This window comes from Saccopteryx leptura, chromosome 5 (genome assembly GCF_036850995.1).
Source record: "Saccopteryx leptura isolate mSacLep1 chromosome 5, mSacLep1_pri_phased_curated, whole genome shotgun sequence".
NCBI classification, from domain to species: Eukaryota; Metazoa; Chordata; class Mammalia; order Chiroptera; family Emballonuridae; genus Saccopteryx; species Saccopteryx leptura.
In genome coordinates, this window is record NC_089507.1 from 44,621,092 (window position 1) to 44,639,290 (window position 18,199).

The window sequence follows — 18,199 nt, forward strand, 5'->3', positions numbered from 1 at the left end:
ATCATATATACAAACATTAGAGACATTAGGATAAAAAGTTTAAGAGAGACTCTTCCACTGGGCAGAAGAATGTCAGGATGTGAGGAAAGTTAACCACTTAGTTAGGAGAAGCTGTTTTAAAACATATATATATATATATATATATATATATATATATATACACACACACACATACACACACACACACACACACACACACACACACACACACACACACACACACACCTAGATTCACCTTATCGAGATCTATAGATAAGCTTCCAGGCCATTAAGAATACGGAATAGCCTGATCAGGTGGTGGCGCAGTGGATAGAGAGTCAGACTGGGATGCAGAGGATCCAGGTTTGAGACCCCGAGGTCACCAGCTTGAGCCCAAGGGCTCTGGCTTGAGCAAGGGGTCACTTGGTCTGCTGTAGCCCCCTGGTCAAGGCACATATGAGAAAGCAATCAATGAACAACTAAGGAGCCACAACAAAGAATTGATGCTTCTCATCTCTCTCCCTTTCTGTCTGTCTATCTCTATCTGTCCCTCTCTCTTCTCTCACTGTCACACACACACACACAAACACACACACACACGAATACAGAATAGACAGATCCTCTTTTGGATTGAAAAAGAATTAAGGGTGAATTGCTTGAAGCAAGAAAGCAATAGGCAATAACAGATTAGCGAGGGTAATATCTGGATAACATTTTACAATCTTTATAAATGGTCCTTGAGGTATATTCTGGGTAATTCTTAGAAATAAGCTATTCCGTAGGGAGGTCAAATATGTTCTGATAGTCTATATAATCTATATTTGAGTCATTATTCTAGTGAACCCAAGACCCTTTAGAATTCTAATTATGCTATGGCATAGTGGATTCTTTACTTTTTTTATTTTTTTAAGTGAGAGGAGAAGAGATAGTGAGACAGACTCCTGCATGCACCCCAACTGGGATTCATACTGCAACCATGTCTGGGGCCGATGCTCCAATTAATCAAGCTGATGCCTCAGACCAACCCAGACATCCTCAGCACCCATCTTCAGCGCCCAGGGCAGACATGGAACCAATCAAGTCACTGGCTGAGAGAGGGGAAGAAGGAGAGAATCAGAAGGAGAAGCATACTGGGTTCTGAGTACTGTTTTTTACTGCCTGCTTTGCAGATGTGACTTAATCCTTATTACCTTGATTTGTCAGCCCAGTAGCATTAAAGATAACTTCTGATACTCGATTGGGTATGGAGAGTATTTTTCTTGATGAAAAAAGCTCAGTAATTAGAAATCTTGTGAACATTTACATCTGACTAAAGGTCATTTCATGAGGAGATGGCAATGACTAGTGTTTGCATTAGCTATTATTTGGGTACTGAAAACCTAACATATGCAAGCTCAGTGCAAGGTGATACATGATATTAAGTCATGGGCTGAGAAAGAGCTAAACCATGAAAACAAATTCTGATTTTGTTTTGGACACATGACTTCCTGGAATAACCAAACTTTCCCATTAACCTTGTAGCTGAGTGTTACCATCTCACTGTTTCTGAGGATGAATGAGAGGGGAAATGGGATGTGCAACATTAGAAAACTGTCCTCGTGCCTGACCAGGCAGGAGCACAGCGGATCCAACATCAGCCTGGGATGCTGAGGACCTAGGTTCTAAACCCTGAGGTTGCTGGCTTGAGTGTGGGCACCTCAGCTTGAGTGAGGGATCACCGGCTTGCGCGTGGGATCATAGACATGACTCTGTGGTCTCTGGCTTGAGCCTAAAAGGTCACTGGCTTGAGTCCAAGGTTGCTGGCTTGAGCAAGGGGTCACTGGCTCAGCTGGAGCTCCCCGCCCCCAAGGCACACATGAAAAACATATCAATGAACAACATGCTGCAAGTATGAGTTGAAGTTTCTCATTTCTCTTTCTTTCTGTCTGTCTGTCCCTCTCTCTCTCTCTCTCTCTGCCTCTCTCACTTTAAAAATAAAAAAAGAAAGAAAAATGTCCTCAAATGTGAGAATGCTTTTCTCTTCCTCCTTTGCATCTTTTGCTCTGCAGTGTAGTTATGATTGCTGGAAATGGAATTGAGAATCAAAGCCATACGAAGCTGAGCCAGAAGATAAAGAAGGTGTCCCTTTCACTTTGGGATGTTTTGGAGGGCCTCAATAGCCCTGGATCACCAGTTGCTAGACTTTCACTTGAAAAAGAGATAAACTTCTTTTTTAGGTTATCATTATTTTGTGTTTCTGTTGCTTGAGGCCAAAATAAATCCTAGTTAATATTGAATGTTTGAGTCACTTAAAAAATTTTTTTTTTGCCTTAACCAACTTTTTCCCCCATTAACTGAATAACTACCAACTCCTATTAGATAAGAAGGCTTTTACTGAGTTGGAAAAAACAAGATCACTATGAATATCTACATACCTTACATACTCAATCCTGTTACCTAAGTTATGACTGAGACGTACGTCATTGTACAAAATCCTTGTCCAGACCTCTGTTGTTGTTTTAATGTAGAAGTGGTAGCTGTAAATAGAAACAATGAATTAATGACATATATATTCTATAAGGCAGTTGATACATGTTGTCGATTTTTTTTTCAGAAGTGTGTCACTGTGGCATACCTTTCTCAACATAGAGTTTATTACTAGGGTACTGTTACTTTTTAGCTAATTTCATGGGTGAAATGTGAAATGTGAATGATCTGGTGATTGTATATCTTTTTATGTATTGGACTTGTATAGGCAGAACATATTTCCTTACATTTATCAGACATTTGTATTTACTTTGTGACTAGGCGATCTATGCTCCTATTCTTTCACACCGTTGGAGGTTTTAGTGTACTTCTTTTAATTTGAAAAGAGTCCTTTGGTTAGAAAATTTTGATAGCTATTAAAACATTTAAAGTTTGGTAATCCTATTTGATTGCAAATTCAGTTTTGTTTTGTTTTTTAATTTGGGGGAGTTCGTTCCCATTCGGCAGATAATAATTTTCTTTTTCAGTTTTAATGGAGTTAAAGCCAGCAGAGTCACCTTTTTCAAAACCACTCTCCTTGACAAAGCTATCAAGCACAATAGCATCTTCGCTCAAATATCTGTAATGCTATCTTGTCCCTGAGAAAAAAGGTGTTAATTATAGTTTTGTAGCAAAGAGTGCACAGTATTTACTTGAATTTATTTCCGTGGAAGGTTCACTTTAGGAAAATATTGGCAAGAGAATTTACAGGCAATAAATTGGGATACTTTCTATCTTAATTATCAAAGACTGTGGTCATCAGATTAAAAACTACTTGAAAGTATGAAATTTGAGGCCCAAATACAAATAGCTGCTGTAAAAATTGCTATCTTAATATTTGATTAAATCATATAGACAACCCATTTTTTTTTCTCCTTGCTGTTCTTTAATCATCAATTTTTTTTGCCCCCACCTACTCATCTTTTTTTTTTTTTTTTTCTTATTTGTGGTTAACTCTTCTTTGGTGAGTACTTTTAATTACTTATTTAACTTAAATTCTATATTTATTTATTTTACTTAATATGATGAGTTTTCAGTTAGTATGTTAGATATTTTGATAAGTATATTAATTCCATTTTGAATTTTCATTCCTTTTCCATATCCCTCCAGCCCTGTCAAGTTGTGATAAGGTTGACCCTAAAAATGGGCATCTGGGTACTGGTTATATTTCAGTTGCTACCTGTAATAACACTTACTATCTATATAGTTAGTACCTTTAATTCTACATTCTATTATTTTGTGATTTTCTTCATATATCCATTTGGAAGATGAATTCAGTTGTTTCCATTGTGCCTCCTTTATAAATAAGAGCCTCTTGTCACATTGGCTAGAGTCCCCTCTTTCCAAAATTATTAAGGCAACAAGTGACTCCAGATGTCAGTTTGTATTTTCTTTAAGTACTCAGGAGAGTTCGTGGATGCTCTATATTAGGCAAATTCAAATACTCTAATTCGAGCCTGTGAAAATCTAGTTGGTCAGAATTCAACAATATCATTAACTCCACTCCCACTATTTAAAACAGGAATAGCAATGTGCAAAGCACTGTGGATACAGAGTAAAATGATGTTAGAGCAATGATTTGCACTTGAAAGGTGCATTCAGGGAAGATCTTATAATCTGAGGAGGCATATAAATAATCAATTACTAAAAAAAGAAAGAAAGAAAGAAAGAAAAATGGTAGAATGAAATACCTGTAGATGTTATTGTAGAGATAGCACCAAAGTTCTGTGGACTACTAAGGAAGGAGTGATTATATTGATTGGGGTTGGCGAGAAAGGCTTCTTGGAGGACTTGGCACTGGAATTGAGCTCCGAAGAATGAATGAGATTTTGATAGTCATTTGTATTGGGTATGGTCTGTTAATTCTAATGAGGTTTTGGGTTCTTCAGATATGCTGAAGTTGAAGTTACCTCCCTAAGAGCTCTGGAAGGGTATTAGATCATTTTGAATATATACATCAATACAATTTGGATACAATGTGCTTGTTGGATGCATATAATAAATTTTAGTTTTTCTCATAACCATAACTAGAGTTTACTGATATAGAAAGTAACACCTTAGCCATTTCAATCCATGAAATTGTAGAGCAGGAAAAGGACTTAGAAATTACCGATTTCACCCTCTCACTTACAAAGAAGGCCAGAGGGGTTCAGTAATTCACCAAGGTCGCTCAATTAACTTGAGCAGACTTTTCTTCTATCAGAAGGCATTACTTCGAAGCCGACACCTTTCTATATGCATTATGATCATTTTTACTTATGTTGTGAAAGAAAATCATGAAGTCCTTACATCTGATTATCAGAGAAAGCTACTAAAGTCTGCTATGAATTTGTACGTTGGGATAAGTTTTTGGAATGTAAAGTGGACCAAAGGCAGAAAACGCATGAGGGACTCGTACCTGCATAATGAAAAAAAATGGAATAATTTGCACCTGGAAAAAGAGAACTGGCAGGACTTTTAATCTGATTCAGTTTACTCACCTGGGGTGGAATGGAAGAGGAAGAGATAGTGGGAGAAGGCGAGGAAGATGAGGAGAGAAAGACATGGGGGAGGAGGGAGAAAGAAAAAGAAAGAGGGAGAGAGAGAGAGAGAGAGAGAGAGAGAGAGAGAGAGAGAGAGAGAGAGAGAGAGAGATGCCTCAAAGCTGCCAGGAGGGGTACCCTTTGTTTGATAAACCCTGAAAGGGAAGCCTCTTGTAGCAGCAGCCCTCTCCTTTTCCCACCTCCAACCGTTTGCCGAGCTGCTAGGTGGAGCCCGTGCGGCGGAGCCCGAGTTTACTCCAGATCCGGGTTTTGCCTGCCACCCCTTTCTCCGGCGCGAGCCCCCTCCCCGGCTCCAGGCGCTCGCGGAGCTCGCCCGCCCGCGGTTCATTCTGGCCTTGGCTCCGGCCCCGGCTGCACCCGCCGAGCGCAGGCTGCACGGCCCCGGCGCGCCCGCGCCCGGACCGGCTTTCGGAGCGTCGCCCGGTCGCCGGCTTGTCCGGCAACGCTTGCCCCAGTTCCCAGGAGCGGGGATGCAGATACTGCCGCTGGTCCGGGTGGGCGCCCCCGCCGCTGCTGGCTTTTCCCGGACTGCTGCTTGTTGCCTCCGCTCCCGCAGCTGCTGCTGCTGCCGCCTGTGACTCGCCCCCTCCCCTTTCTTTCTTCTCTTTTTGCCTCCGTCCTCCTTCTCCGGTGTGCGCGCGCGCGGGTTGCACGGTTTGCTTTGGCAGGAGCTCTCTCGTGTGTGCGCGTGTGTGAGTGTGCGTGTCTGGAGAGCGCCAGAGCCTGGCTCGTTCTCGGCTAGTCCAAGAAGAGAAAGAACAGAAGAGGCGGCGGCGCGGAGCCCGGGGCCGCGCAATGAAGCACCCACATGCCCGCAGCTGCCCGGCCCGGCGGGCGAGCTAATCAGCTAACCCCCGGACTCGAGGCTCCGCGGCCCCCGGGACGCAGCCCTCGTCGGCTGGGCGCCCGCTCCGCCCGCGCGCCCCCCCTGTGCACCCGGGAAGGAGTTTGCGTGGCTCTCGCTCCGGCTCTTGGCGCAGGTTGCGCGAGCGAAAAGCGACCCTCGGCGGGGAGAGAACCTCGAGTGGAGAAGGAGAAGGAGGAGGAGGAGGGTTTGGCGAAGAAGCCACCCCTGGCCCTCGCGGTTCCCCCTACCTATTCCATCGCTCCCGCTCCCAGACCGAAAAGGGAGGACGACGAAGAAGAAGAAAAAGAAAGAGAAGGGGGTGGGGTGGGAGAACTGGATATAAAGATCGGCTGGGGGGGGATGGTGGAAGATTTTTGGTCTCTTCAGCAGCGTCTTTTCATAAGCGGCAGCAGCAGCAGGAGGAGAAGCAGCCTCGGCTATGACTGCCGCATGTTAATAGCTGCCGCTGGGGTCCCTCGGCTGCTGCTGGAGACAGAGCTTGACTCCGAAGTTGTGCAACTGTGGACTGGGAGAGACATTTGAACCCTCCTCTCTCTTGGCTCCGTTTTTACCCCCTCGGTGTGTGTGAAGCCAAGGAACGTAAAGGAAGACAAGCATTTGGTTCTCTTTATTTTTACCCCCTTCCTCTCCTTTCTCCATGGCTTTGTAAGCAGAAGAAAGGGGAAAGGAGAGACTTTTTGTTGTTTCCCTGGCTGGGGTTTTTACCCTCCTGCTGCCTTCTTCTGCGCTTTGGTTATCATTCTTTGCCGAGTGTGGTGGGGGTGTCTGCTGGGGCCGGTTAGTCCTTTGCCCGGGGCTCCATGGCTGGATTGTGGAAACTGCACCCGGCTGCAGGTTGTTGAGCAACTGATGGGACGATCTCAGGGACCGGCGCTTACGAAAGGTAATTTATTCTTCTTACTTCCTAATAGTGGTGGCCGGCGTCCGCGGGGCGGGCAGCCGGGGAGGGGGAAGGGTGCGGATTCACTCGCACTCGCCCTTCCACTCACACAGTCGCCCGCACACGCACTCATCCGGTTGCGATGCGGGGAGGGAAGGGAGCCTCTTGGCTGGTGGGCGCCGGGGTTTGGCACCGGGTGGAGGTTTTTCCAGTTCTTGGGCGATTTGGCGGCCGAGCGGGATGAGGGGAGAGCAGACCCGGTGCATTCGCAGTCCAGCACGCTGGGGTGTACGAACGGTTTCCATCCCGGGAATTTTCCCTCCCCTCTCACCCCAGTGTCATCCTCCGGAGGGGGCTGAAAGCAGACCAGGGGGCGCCTTCTCTTCTCCTGCCCCGAGCCGGTGCCTCTGGCGGCGGGAGCAGGCTGGAGGACCAATAGACATCGGGTGAGGAGCCGGGCTCCTGGGTGATGGGGACGAGGGGTGGTGAGCCTACCGCGATCTTCCGCAGACACTTGCCTGGACCGTCTGGGGTGGCCCCGTGTGCCCAGGTTGCGCCCCTGAGTCGTGGAGCCGGGCTGCTTCCCTGCACCCCGCGCGTTGTGTCCCCTTCACGGCAGTTTGCTTTATACCTGCTTGCTCAGGCTTTGTTAGGCGGTTTGATTGGAGAAAGGTGCCACTTTCTTGGGTGGCCCACGGCGGCGCGGTGTTGGGAGTGGGCACGGGTTGGATGGGTTTGGAGGTGGCTGTTGCAGGAATTCGGGTGGCCGGGGCGCAGGAGCGAGGCGGGCAGAGTATTGCTGGCCGCGGTCTGCTGAGTTACAGGTAGGAGGGCGGGCGCTCCGGAGCTTCTCGCGGGAGAAGGGGAAGCTCCAGGCTGCCTCGGATAGAGGGTGCCACTGCGCCCCTCGCCCCTGAAGCAGGGGAAGCTATGCTTGGCAGCCCCCCCCCCCAGCAGTATTGGTGGGAGGGTGTGTACGGGGGGCGACTTCCCTACCCGGGTGAGTTGGCAGCGGCGCGGCGTGTGCGTGCCTGTGTGTGCGTGTTCGTGCGCTCTGGGGACGGCCGGGAGGTATTTGCGGGGACGGCAGATCTGGTGCTACTTGAGCAGAGCTTGCTTATCGAAGTCGCCTGGGATCCGCTTAACTGGAAAATCTGGTTTGAGGAGGCCGGGGGAGGGGACATAGGTTTTATGGGAAGCCTCACAGTGTCCCCTTTCCCCAGCGAGGAGCACCTCTACGGGATGCGTGCGGCGCGTGAGAGTCCCTGGCGCAGCGCCGGTCGCACCCCAGATTGGCCCTGATGAGGACCAAGGAAGGGATAGTGTAGTCATCTCTCCAGCAGATTGAAATAACCGGGTGAATCCAGCCTAACCCCTGGTCCCTGGAATTTTCTGGCCACTGCCCTCACTCGGATAGAAACATGCGCTGCTTTATTTATGGCCAGAGATATCATAGCAATTGGGCGAACTCGAGGCATGCGAGCCACCTCTGGGTGTCTCCTCCCCGTGTCTGTGTGTGATCCTGCCTGCGGTAGTTAGAGCACGTTGTAAACAACGGTGTAAGCAGCCCTGCCACAGTCTCCTTCACACCCGAACCTAGTGCTGTCTGTTGTGTTTACTTTCCTGGGTGGATTAACCATTAGGAAGTATAAGCCTTCTCGCACCTCTGATTTTACATCCTTCCAGCCAGATGCTGGGGAAATGAGGAGACGCATAGACCCTGGCAGGAAGGAAAAATTGCCTTCTGTGTTTTGCTTTGAAGCAAATAGGCGCTCTGCTAATTTAGTGTCATATGGGCTAGAAACCTAGTTAAAGAATGCCATTTTAAAATCTACAAAGAATCATTTCTTTGGTAATGTTTTGTTTGGAGGATGTTCTTTATTTCCCTATGAGATTAAACAGTATTTAGCCAGATTTCTCTGGTACATATTTCAGCTGTAATGGTACTAAATGACCTGGAGTTCCTAGTGTCCCGTTTGTCTATATGTGGATTACAGATAGAATTGTCAGTTCTTTTATAGTTATTATGAAAAGAGGTTTTCAGATAATTTGTGTAGAAGTTAAAAGGATATTTGCATTGAAAATCTCTTAGCTTTGTTCCACTATCATTTTTTTTAAAGCCAAAAGCAAAGGTTAAAAACGTACAAAGATAAATAGTTGTGAAAAGTTGAAACTGCTTTTTAGTTTCAGTAATTAAAAGATTAAATTCCTTAGTTGTAGATTAGCTATGACTGCTTTGGTGTTTGTTGTAAGTGGCTATGTTCTGTTTCCTTTTAAAACTATAGTACTGTAAATGTAAAAGGGTACTCTGTTTCTAGCTACTATGATTTCCAGATTTCTTCCTTTTTGAGATCTTGACTTCTTGAAAAAGCTTAGGTAGCAAAGAAAAAAAAACAAGGAATACAGAATCATTGATGCCAGATTTTGATTGTTATATTTTATGCGATATGGCTAGTGGTGGTCATCTGAAAAGAAAATTTAGAGAATTGAGATTTAACTCCTGAAAATCCAGCTTCCTATCTTTGTTTCATTTCTAGAGGGTATGTGTTAAAGTCTTTACACTTGCAAATATTTCTGAAGATTAAAGAATACTTGTTCTCTCATTTTAGATCTAATCGCCATGATTCCAAAACCTTCCATTAGAAGATCTGCTCAGATCTGTTCTTTGTTTCCTAGCAGCATGTTTCCTAGCAGTCATACATTCCACAGGTCCTGATGTCATTAGAACTGTGTCTGTCAGGGTATTGTGCTGTCTTGAGCTGAAGGTGAACGTGTCAGAGTGCTTGAATGCCATTCCATAGCACTTCTTTATCACTGACTAGCCAGTAACCTGCTCCATTGGTGTATATGGTTAACTGGACTGTTTCTATGAACTTGGAGTACAAGGAATGATTAGTATAGAGATTTATGTAAACTATTTAAATTCTTCAGCTAGATATGCTAGGTTGCATCAGGCATCCCTGGCCTGAAGAGTGGTAACCCAACATGTGATTTGCCTGATGGGTAAATGCTTTTGATGTCTCATTTTAAGTTGCTTGGTCTGATTATCCTTCAGATTGAGAGCTCTCTTCAAAACATGAATGAGCGATCTTTTAGACATGATTATTAAAATAACGATCTTCTTACATTTTGGGAGATTTAGATATTCCTTTTCACAGAAATAATAGTATGAGATTTACTGGCTCCAGCTACTGTGCCTGACATTGTTTCTGGTAATTAGTAAAGGCAAAATTTTGATGAACTTGATTTACCTTTGATTTCTTGGTGAACCATAGTCAAGGAAATCCTAAATAGGAAATTTTGAAAAGGTTATAAAGTCAAAAGGATTGAAGTTAGTCAAATAACAGACGTAACGCTAAATTGAATTGTTTTTCAGATTCATTTGGACCACTTTAACTGCTGGTTGATACTGTCTTTTAAAAGGGCTGCCAAGTAGGAGTGACAGTTACTGTTAGAAACGGGGGCATTTTTCCCTAGAATTCAGGAGAACTGGTTGTGATTTTTGTATTTAAGAATGAAGAGTGAGTTTGAGAAATGCTATGCAGTCTTCATTTAGCATGTTATGAATGGCTAGCAAAGTTGGACCTAGAGGGAGATGCTCTTTCCTTAAATTTTGCAAATAATTATTTTCCCTTTGATTCTGAGATTTGCATTACATTCAAAATATGTACTTGCTCACATAGACATAAGTTGTATTGTAATTTAGCATTTGTTTGCCTTGAAGGACATATTTATGCTTAGATTACTATTGCATTTATGTCTTGTCTTTTATGCAAATGAATTTCCTTACAGAATACCCTATTTTATAATAAAATGTAAAACATTCAAATATGAGCAAGGTCTCTGTGAAATTTCCCTTTTGTTATCTGTGTGTTTATGTGTGGGTGTGTGGGTATGTGGTTAGGAAGTTGTTCATCAGTGGGGAGAAAAACTCAGATTTTTTGTTCATTCTGATTTTGATATTGGTGTTTGTTGGTCAATTTGAGAAAGTAGGTAAGTATGCCTCGTGATAGCAATTATGAGGCCTAAAATGTGTATATTTCCCCAACCATTTAATGGCATTTCCCTGGTGTGAGTATCCATGTGGTCCAATTAAATTAAATCTATTGCATAAGTAGCCAGGTGTAATTTTTTCCCTTAAAATTGTGAAGTGTTTTTCATGTATTTACAAATAACTGCTTATAAAAATTAGGGGATTTTTTATCGCTTCATATTCATTTTGAAAGATCCCCTAATTTTTGTGAGCAGTATATAAAATATATTTTAAAAACTAGCTGTTTTACTCTGGATTAATCGAACTTCTTTCCTGTATTAGGGAGTGGGTAAAAGGGGAGACGTCTTCCTATATTTGTTTCTGACAGATTCTATGGATCTTAGTAATTTGTTTTGTTCATACCGCAAACAAGAATGCAAATGTCTTTATAAGAGTGACTATGTATATTAGAAGATGTTAATATTTGGTCCATGTTTTTCAATAATTTAAATGGAATATTGTTGGTGGTTATCTTAGTTATCGTGAACGTTTTCTATGGAATGGAAAAATAAATTAGCCAATTGAATATTTCTGTCTGGTAAAACTTTTGTTTTCTGTCTGTTACTTTGTAGAGCAGACTGTCCCTCTTCTCAGTTTGGGTTCTGGGGAAACCTGTGGGTTCTTAAAACCTTTTCAGGTCTGTTAAGAGAAAACATTGTCATAATAACACTATGTTGTTATTTGCTGTTCATTCTCATACTTTAACAAGTGTGCAGTGGCGTTTTCCAGAAGGTACTTGATATGTGATGACATCATTGTTCTGATGGCATATGACACGTGTGGTTGTGTTTAAATTTTTCCCAGTTTAACTATGAACACATAAATATTGATAGTTATTTCCAACAGAATCCAAAGTTGCTTTAGGTAATCAATTTTTAAACATGTGAATAGGTCTGGGGTCCAGAGAATCTGAGAACTGCTGATACTGACTTGTTAAAGATCCGCCTCCTTCACTCCCAAGTTTTGCCCATTTAACCATATAAGGAGCCGCCTAGGATGGGAAAACAAGTGGATTGTTCAGTTTTCAAAAGATACAGTCGGGCTGGAAATTTAATTACTTATTTGATATTTTTATTATTTTCGTTGCAATGCAGAAACCATGTCTTTAACTGTTTTAGTCTCCAGTTAGTGAAACTGAAACTTTGAAGCTACTGGGTCTCTAGCCTGAACTCTGACAGTAGCAAAGGAGCTAACGGGGAAAATGAAAATCTGGGCCCAGGACTTGACATTTTGCTATCTGGAGAAGCAGAATGGCGTGGTGGTGGAGAGAATGGACTTGGCGATGTGTTTGCCTAGGTTTGGTAAATTATATGACTTTGGGCAAGATACCAGATCTCTCTATGCCTCAATTTCCTGATGTGTTTTAATGGGTATAACAGTTGCACCTAATTCATAGGTTGTTGTGAAGATTTTATGGGAAAATACATGCAAAATGCTTGAACGAGTTCTAGACACATAATACATATGCAACTGTTTGTTGCTGTCATTATTATCATTTACTAAGTCTCACGAGGGCCCCAGGAAACATTAATCTACTCCCCATATGACTCAGATATGTGGTGGTTTCACCTCATTGCTTTAGGTCTTAAAACACTATTAAATTTGAAAATGTCATGTAAAAGATAATCTTGTCTTTATTTTACCCTCCCAATTTAAAACACACGAAGAGTTTTGGGGTTGTTTTTAATACTATAAATTAATAAAATAATCTTTCTTAGCTTGGGCTAAGTTATCAGTTGGGTAAAGTATGAATGCCCAATTAAAACTAGATTTCAAAGACCCTAATTGAATATTTATATGTCTTGGGGATTATTAGGGAGGAAATCACTTTTCTGAGGTGATATCAAGAGGACTCACTAAACTCTTAGTCAGTTAATCACTAGCTAAGCATCACAACAGACTATTTTTAGGGAAAAGGATCCATGGGGTAATTACATACCCTAGTTCAGTTTGTTTGTGAATAGTTATATGCCTAATGAGTAACAAAAGCTCCCACTTTAGGATTTGCTTTATTAGATACTTAACTTTAAAGATGAACTGTAATACTTTTGAATGGCACTTTAGCGTCTATTTGAAAACTAAATAAATATATTTATAAATTTTATACATATATGTATGTATGTATTTCCATGGCTAAATACTTCACTTATACCTGTCATAACGAAATTAGTACCACAGCACTTAATCTATTCCAGCACTGTGGTTAATCCTAATTTACAGTTGTAAAAACAAAATTAAACTCTTCAGAAGGATGTAACTGGGTGCTGTTCCTAATTATGAACTTCTCAGAAATGGCCTTCAGAATGAGAGGAACTTGATATAATACCAGTTCCATAACTCTCTAACTCAGTCATCTCTATCTGTAAAATAACGGTAATGATATCTACATTGCTGGTTTGGAGTGAGGAATAGGAAGTAAATAGAAAAGTACCTGAAAGATTGAGCATTTAATGAATTGGACCTGTCCTTACTGGTCATAGTAGTATTAGAGATGTTCTTCATTGCGATTATTAAGAAAATTTAGCTAATCAAATATTTTCTTAATTGAAGAGTTTTTAATGAGCTATGAAAATTAATAGCATTTTCTTAAGCAGTTGAGAAATGTTTCATGTCTTTTGTCTTTCTTATGCTTTTCCTTTTCTCTTTTTTTAATCTTTTGTTAAGTACCTATTTCTAGGCTCTTAATCTTAATCTTAAAATGTTATGCTCTGTTACTAATTCCCTACCAAAAATCATAATACTGACAGGAAGATATTTTTGACAGCCACCAAGTGCTGTGTCTGAAGATTGACTTTAAATCAAGTATAAAATGGAAGTAGCAAATTAATGTAAGTCATTTAAATTAAACTTCTGATCATCTTTTCACATGGCATCAGCAGCTCCTTAAGTTTTAACTGCATCAGAATTTTCTATGATGTCGTCACCAAATCATTATAAACTTTTAAGATTTAAGGATTCCAATACTTTTAAAAGATTTATAATCCCAAAATTTATGTCTTTATAAGAGTGTTATAAGTGCAGATGAACTCTTAAAACTTAGAACCCAAAGTTGCTTTTAAGACTACAGGTGGGGAAAGGGTCATAAATAAGACCTAATATTAGAATTAACAATGTGTCTTTCAGTAACAATTGCCCATAAGAGAAGTTACTAAAATGCATGACTTGTCCCTATTGTTATCCAACATTTATGTTAAAAGGGAAAGAGGAAAAGAGTGTACAACATGGTAGGTGGTAAGAAGAAATAAAAAAATAAGCTGCTCATTGGACAACTGACTTACTAAATTGTACCAGACTTAAGTGTTTTTAAAGTATGATTGAAGAAAACGAAAGTCAAGTAGAAAGGACACCCCCTTCTGTTTGATCAGTTTGTGTTGATGTTTATGTGTCCCACAGAGGCAGAGTGTGTTACTATTCAAGACAGCCCCAGCAACTCCACAGTAGCCTGAGCCTGTGAGAATAGGGGAGAGACTCAAGCCCAGTTTTTGATGTTCTGCATGGGTGGGTAACCTGAATACTAAAATACATTCCATTGACAGCTGACCCTGTAAGAGGCTTTCAACAGTCTCTTGTTTTGTTTTGGTTTGTTTTTTTCCCTCTTTTCCTTTCCTCAAACCTCTTCCAAATTCTTTTGGGTAAGAGGAATTAGTCCTAATGGTCATCTTTTGTATGAGATTTTATTTCTGTCAAGAATGGAAGGGCTCAACTGGTTTATATTTTTGTCTATTTTTTTCCAATTTTTAGTGTTCTTGATTTGCCAATGGCTGATGGTGGTTGTCTGAACCTTGAATCAGAATACTGATCTTGACTTCAGTGAGTGGACAAATAGTCTATAGAGAAATAGTTTTGTGTTAACTTGAGGCATGTGTATATCTAGACTTGATTCTTTATATTGACTTTAACTGTTGAATTTATTGAGTTTTAATCATATTACTAACTGTAGTTGACTTTGGAAGAAGACCTAAAACAACCATTTTCTTTTATAATAATATACATCATTTTTGGAATGTTAGACATTTTCAGTTAAATTTCATTTTAAGTTTGTATAATTTTTATGTATGACAGTAAATATTATTTTATAGTCATTCCAGAATGCTGCATCATCTTATTTGTCATATGGACTTAAATTTACCTTACAAGATTTAGTAGATTGGGGGTAATTCTTTATTTAAAAAAAAATCCAACTAGGATTAGGCCAAATGATTACTTTATTTTTCTTACCTAAACAATCTTGGTGAAGGATACAGGTTTACCTAGGTACCAGAAAAAAAATAGCATCTTGAATACCACTAGGATTCTTCTCCAGTTGCATGTCCTTACGCACTTTTCCTTTTCTGTGGATTCTTTCCCTTTCATCAAAATTGGAATTAGGTACCCAGTTTTAGTTCAATCTATTATCACAGCGTAGAGGAGTCATAAAGGATATTGCAGTTCCTCTGTGGATGGACAGACAACTTGAAGGAAAGACTCAGTTAAAGAGGGGATCTTGTCCACAGAAAAAGGCAGAGGAATTGATAAAACCTGAGTGTCCACTACAATGATCCTTTGTAATGGAGACATACCAGGCATTGAGAGAATTGGTTAGGAAAAACATTAAAAATGAGTTTACTCTTTTCCTTTATGCAGCCAAAGTGATTTTGGAAAATGGTTTCTTACTCACTTGATTCAGAAAACTTATCAGAAACATGCACATCAAGAGATCCAGATCTTCAGATTCCAAAGCACCTATGAAACTGTCTGTTATCAAAGAGGCTGTGCATATCTGAAAAGCCACCAAATATCTAAAAGATGTCATTTACGTAAGCAACACTTGCCATTCCATCACACAATGATGGAGTTGCTATTATTGCACAATGCCAAACGGGCACTGGACAAAGGATGGGTGGCACACAGAATGCTGAGTTTTTGCTACTCATGCTTAAAAATGCAGAGATGAATGCTGATCATACAGGTTTAAATGTGAACTTTTTAGACACTGAGTGAACAAAACCCCCAAGATATATCACTGGCCATAAAATAGAGCTCATGTTTGAATTAAATCATGAGAGAGCTCCACCAGCCACATTATGATGGTCCTTACTGAAAAGGAATAAATTGTTCCTAAATCAGGAGTGGATGTTGCACAGAAGAAAAAGTTATCCCAGAAGAAACTAAAGAAACAGAAACTTATAAGAATAAGTGCAGCACAAAATGAATGCAAATATAGTAAAAGCAGAAAAAAATGTGTTTGTAGATATGAATCTATCTAGATTATTACAAAATCTAGAGTCTGGGTAGTGTTTTATTCTGACACTCTATCAGCTGAAGTAAACTGGTGCTTTAGAGGTATTATCTGTATAATTTGAGAAACCTCCAGAATTTATTGTTTTTTATTTTCCTGTATTCAAAACAGAAAATAGCATTGTTGTTGTTTCTTTAAGTATCAACGCAATATAAATAGTAACACACAAGGTAATTTGGTGCATTTTTAAAGGTTAGAAGAATTCTTCATTAGAGGAGCTCCCATGTACCTTCCTTATTATTGAAAATTCTTGAAAAACAAAAAGCACTAAAAATTAGTAGGCTGTCAACAATCTATTTTTATGTTTGACATTATTAAGCAAACTTTGCGAGTATTTCTTTTTTAGGTGCATTTGATTAAATGTGTGATCTTATCATGGTGAAACAGCCCGCTGGGCTGCCGACAGTAGTGTTCAGAAATGAAATTTGCTTAGAGCCTCTGAGCAGACATTTATTCAATGAGACCTTTCTTGAATAATGGATGATAGTGAGATTACAGTGGTACGTATGTGTATTTTCCTCCTTGAATATAGGAGTGTTGAGATAGAACAACAACAAAAACGTAATGGGGTATGAAGGGAAACATTAGATTTATAAATGTGAACTTAACCTACTTTATTACAAATGAATGAACTATCTGTATGAGGGACTCATAGTATCATTGTTAAAGGATAGCATGCTGGTCCATCTGCTTTGTGTTACTAATCTTTCTGTGTTACTTCCTTTCTTGCTTTACTGTCTTTCAGGCTGGTAGATGTTATCCTGGAATTTCTGCTATTATCCTAATATGTATCAGTTATGCATGTTCTTTGATTCTAATTGAGTGCTACTAATCACTGAATTTTGATTCCCATTCATTCTCTTCTGTGCAGCTTGTTCTGCATTTGAATGATCATAATTTAATAGTGTTTTTTTTATGATTGTAGTATGTGTTCCTGTTGAATAATTGTGAAATATAGATATACACTTACCAAAACAGAAATCATCCAATATATCATAATAAAGTGGTACCTTGCATTGCATTGTTCACAGAAATGAGTTCATACATATTTTTAAATTGGTTCTACATGTCCTGACCAGGCGGTGACACAGTGGATAGAGCATCAGACTGGGGTATGGAAGGACCCAAGTTTGAGACACCAAGGTCGCCAGCTTGAGCGCGGGCTCATGTGGTTTGAGCAAAAAGCTCACCAACTTGGACCCAAGGTCGCTGGCTCCAGCAAGGGGTTACTCCGTCTGCTGAAGGCCCGTGGTCAAGGCACATATGAGAAAGCAATCAATGAACAACTAAGGTGTTGCAACGAGAAACTGATGATTGGTGCTTCTCATCTCTCTTCGTTCCTGTCTGTTTATCCCTCTCTCTCTCTGTCCCTGTTTAAAAAAAAAATGGTTATACATGTATTTTACCCATGTATTTTATGTTCTTGTGTTTGTTTTTGTGATAATGAGGTTAAAATTTTACTATACTATTATTTTTTTGAAAGCATTTTTTAACATTGTAAACTATTTTATCGTGTGGATATACTGTGATTTACTTAACCTTTCTTTATTCATGTGACTTGTCATATTTTGCAAGGATGAGTAATGTACAGTTTGGTCCATCCTCTGGTGATTTCTGTAGCACAGATTCCTTGAAGTGCAGTTACTGGGACAAGAGTAAATAATTAGTTTGACTTTAACTACTTGGTTACAGTGATTCATGCACATTATTGTCCTCTGTGTATAACTGGTTCTCCTAACTTCTTGGAAAATTTTAAGAATTCTAACTCTCCATTAAGTTTAATTAATAAAAATTAGTAACTTACTAATGGTTTAGTAATTCTTAAGAATTCTAACATATATATAAATATATAAAAGCTGAAACAGTAAAGTAGTAATAAAAAATGAAATTTAAATGGGACGTTGCCTAATGTCTTTGATTTTGCCATAATATTAAAACAAAACTGCACAATGAAACTGATCTGTGAAGAATCAAGAAGTCCATCATCCACTTTAGGTCCCCATAAACTTTCATATTTTAGGTTTCTGCTCTGAATGAGCCTCTTATCTCGTAAGTTCATCTAAACCATGAACTTAAAGTTCTTTATTTAAGCTCTTATGGAACAAGAAAATCA

The 18,199-nt window shown here is 40.3% G+C and overlaps 1 protein-coding gene across 5 annotated transcripts in view; it reads left to right on the forward strand.

The window, feature by feature from the left end:
• Positions 1-5,360: 5,360 nt before the first annotated feature.
• Positions 5,361-18,199, forward strand: part of ADGRL3 (adhesion G protein-coupled receptor L3) — an 838,394-nt gene continuing 825,555 nt past the window's right edge. For all 5 annotated transcript variants that reach the window (XM_066386326.1, XM_066386327.1, XM_066386329.1 and 2 more), the window contains exon 1: positions 5,361-6,778. The gene's annotated coding sequence lies outside the window, so the exon portion shown is untranslated. The remainder of the gene's footprint in view (positions 6,779-18,199) is intronic.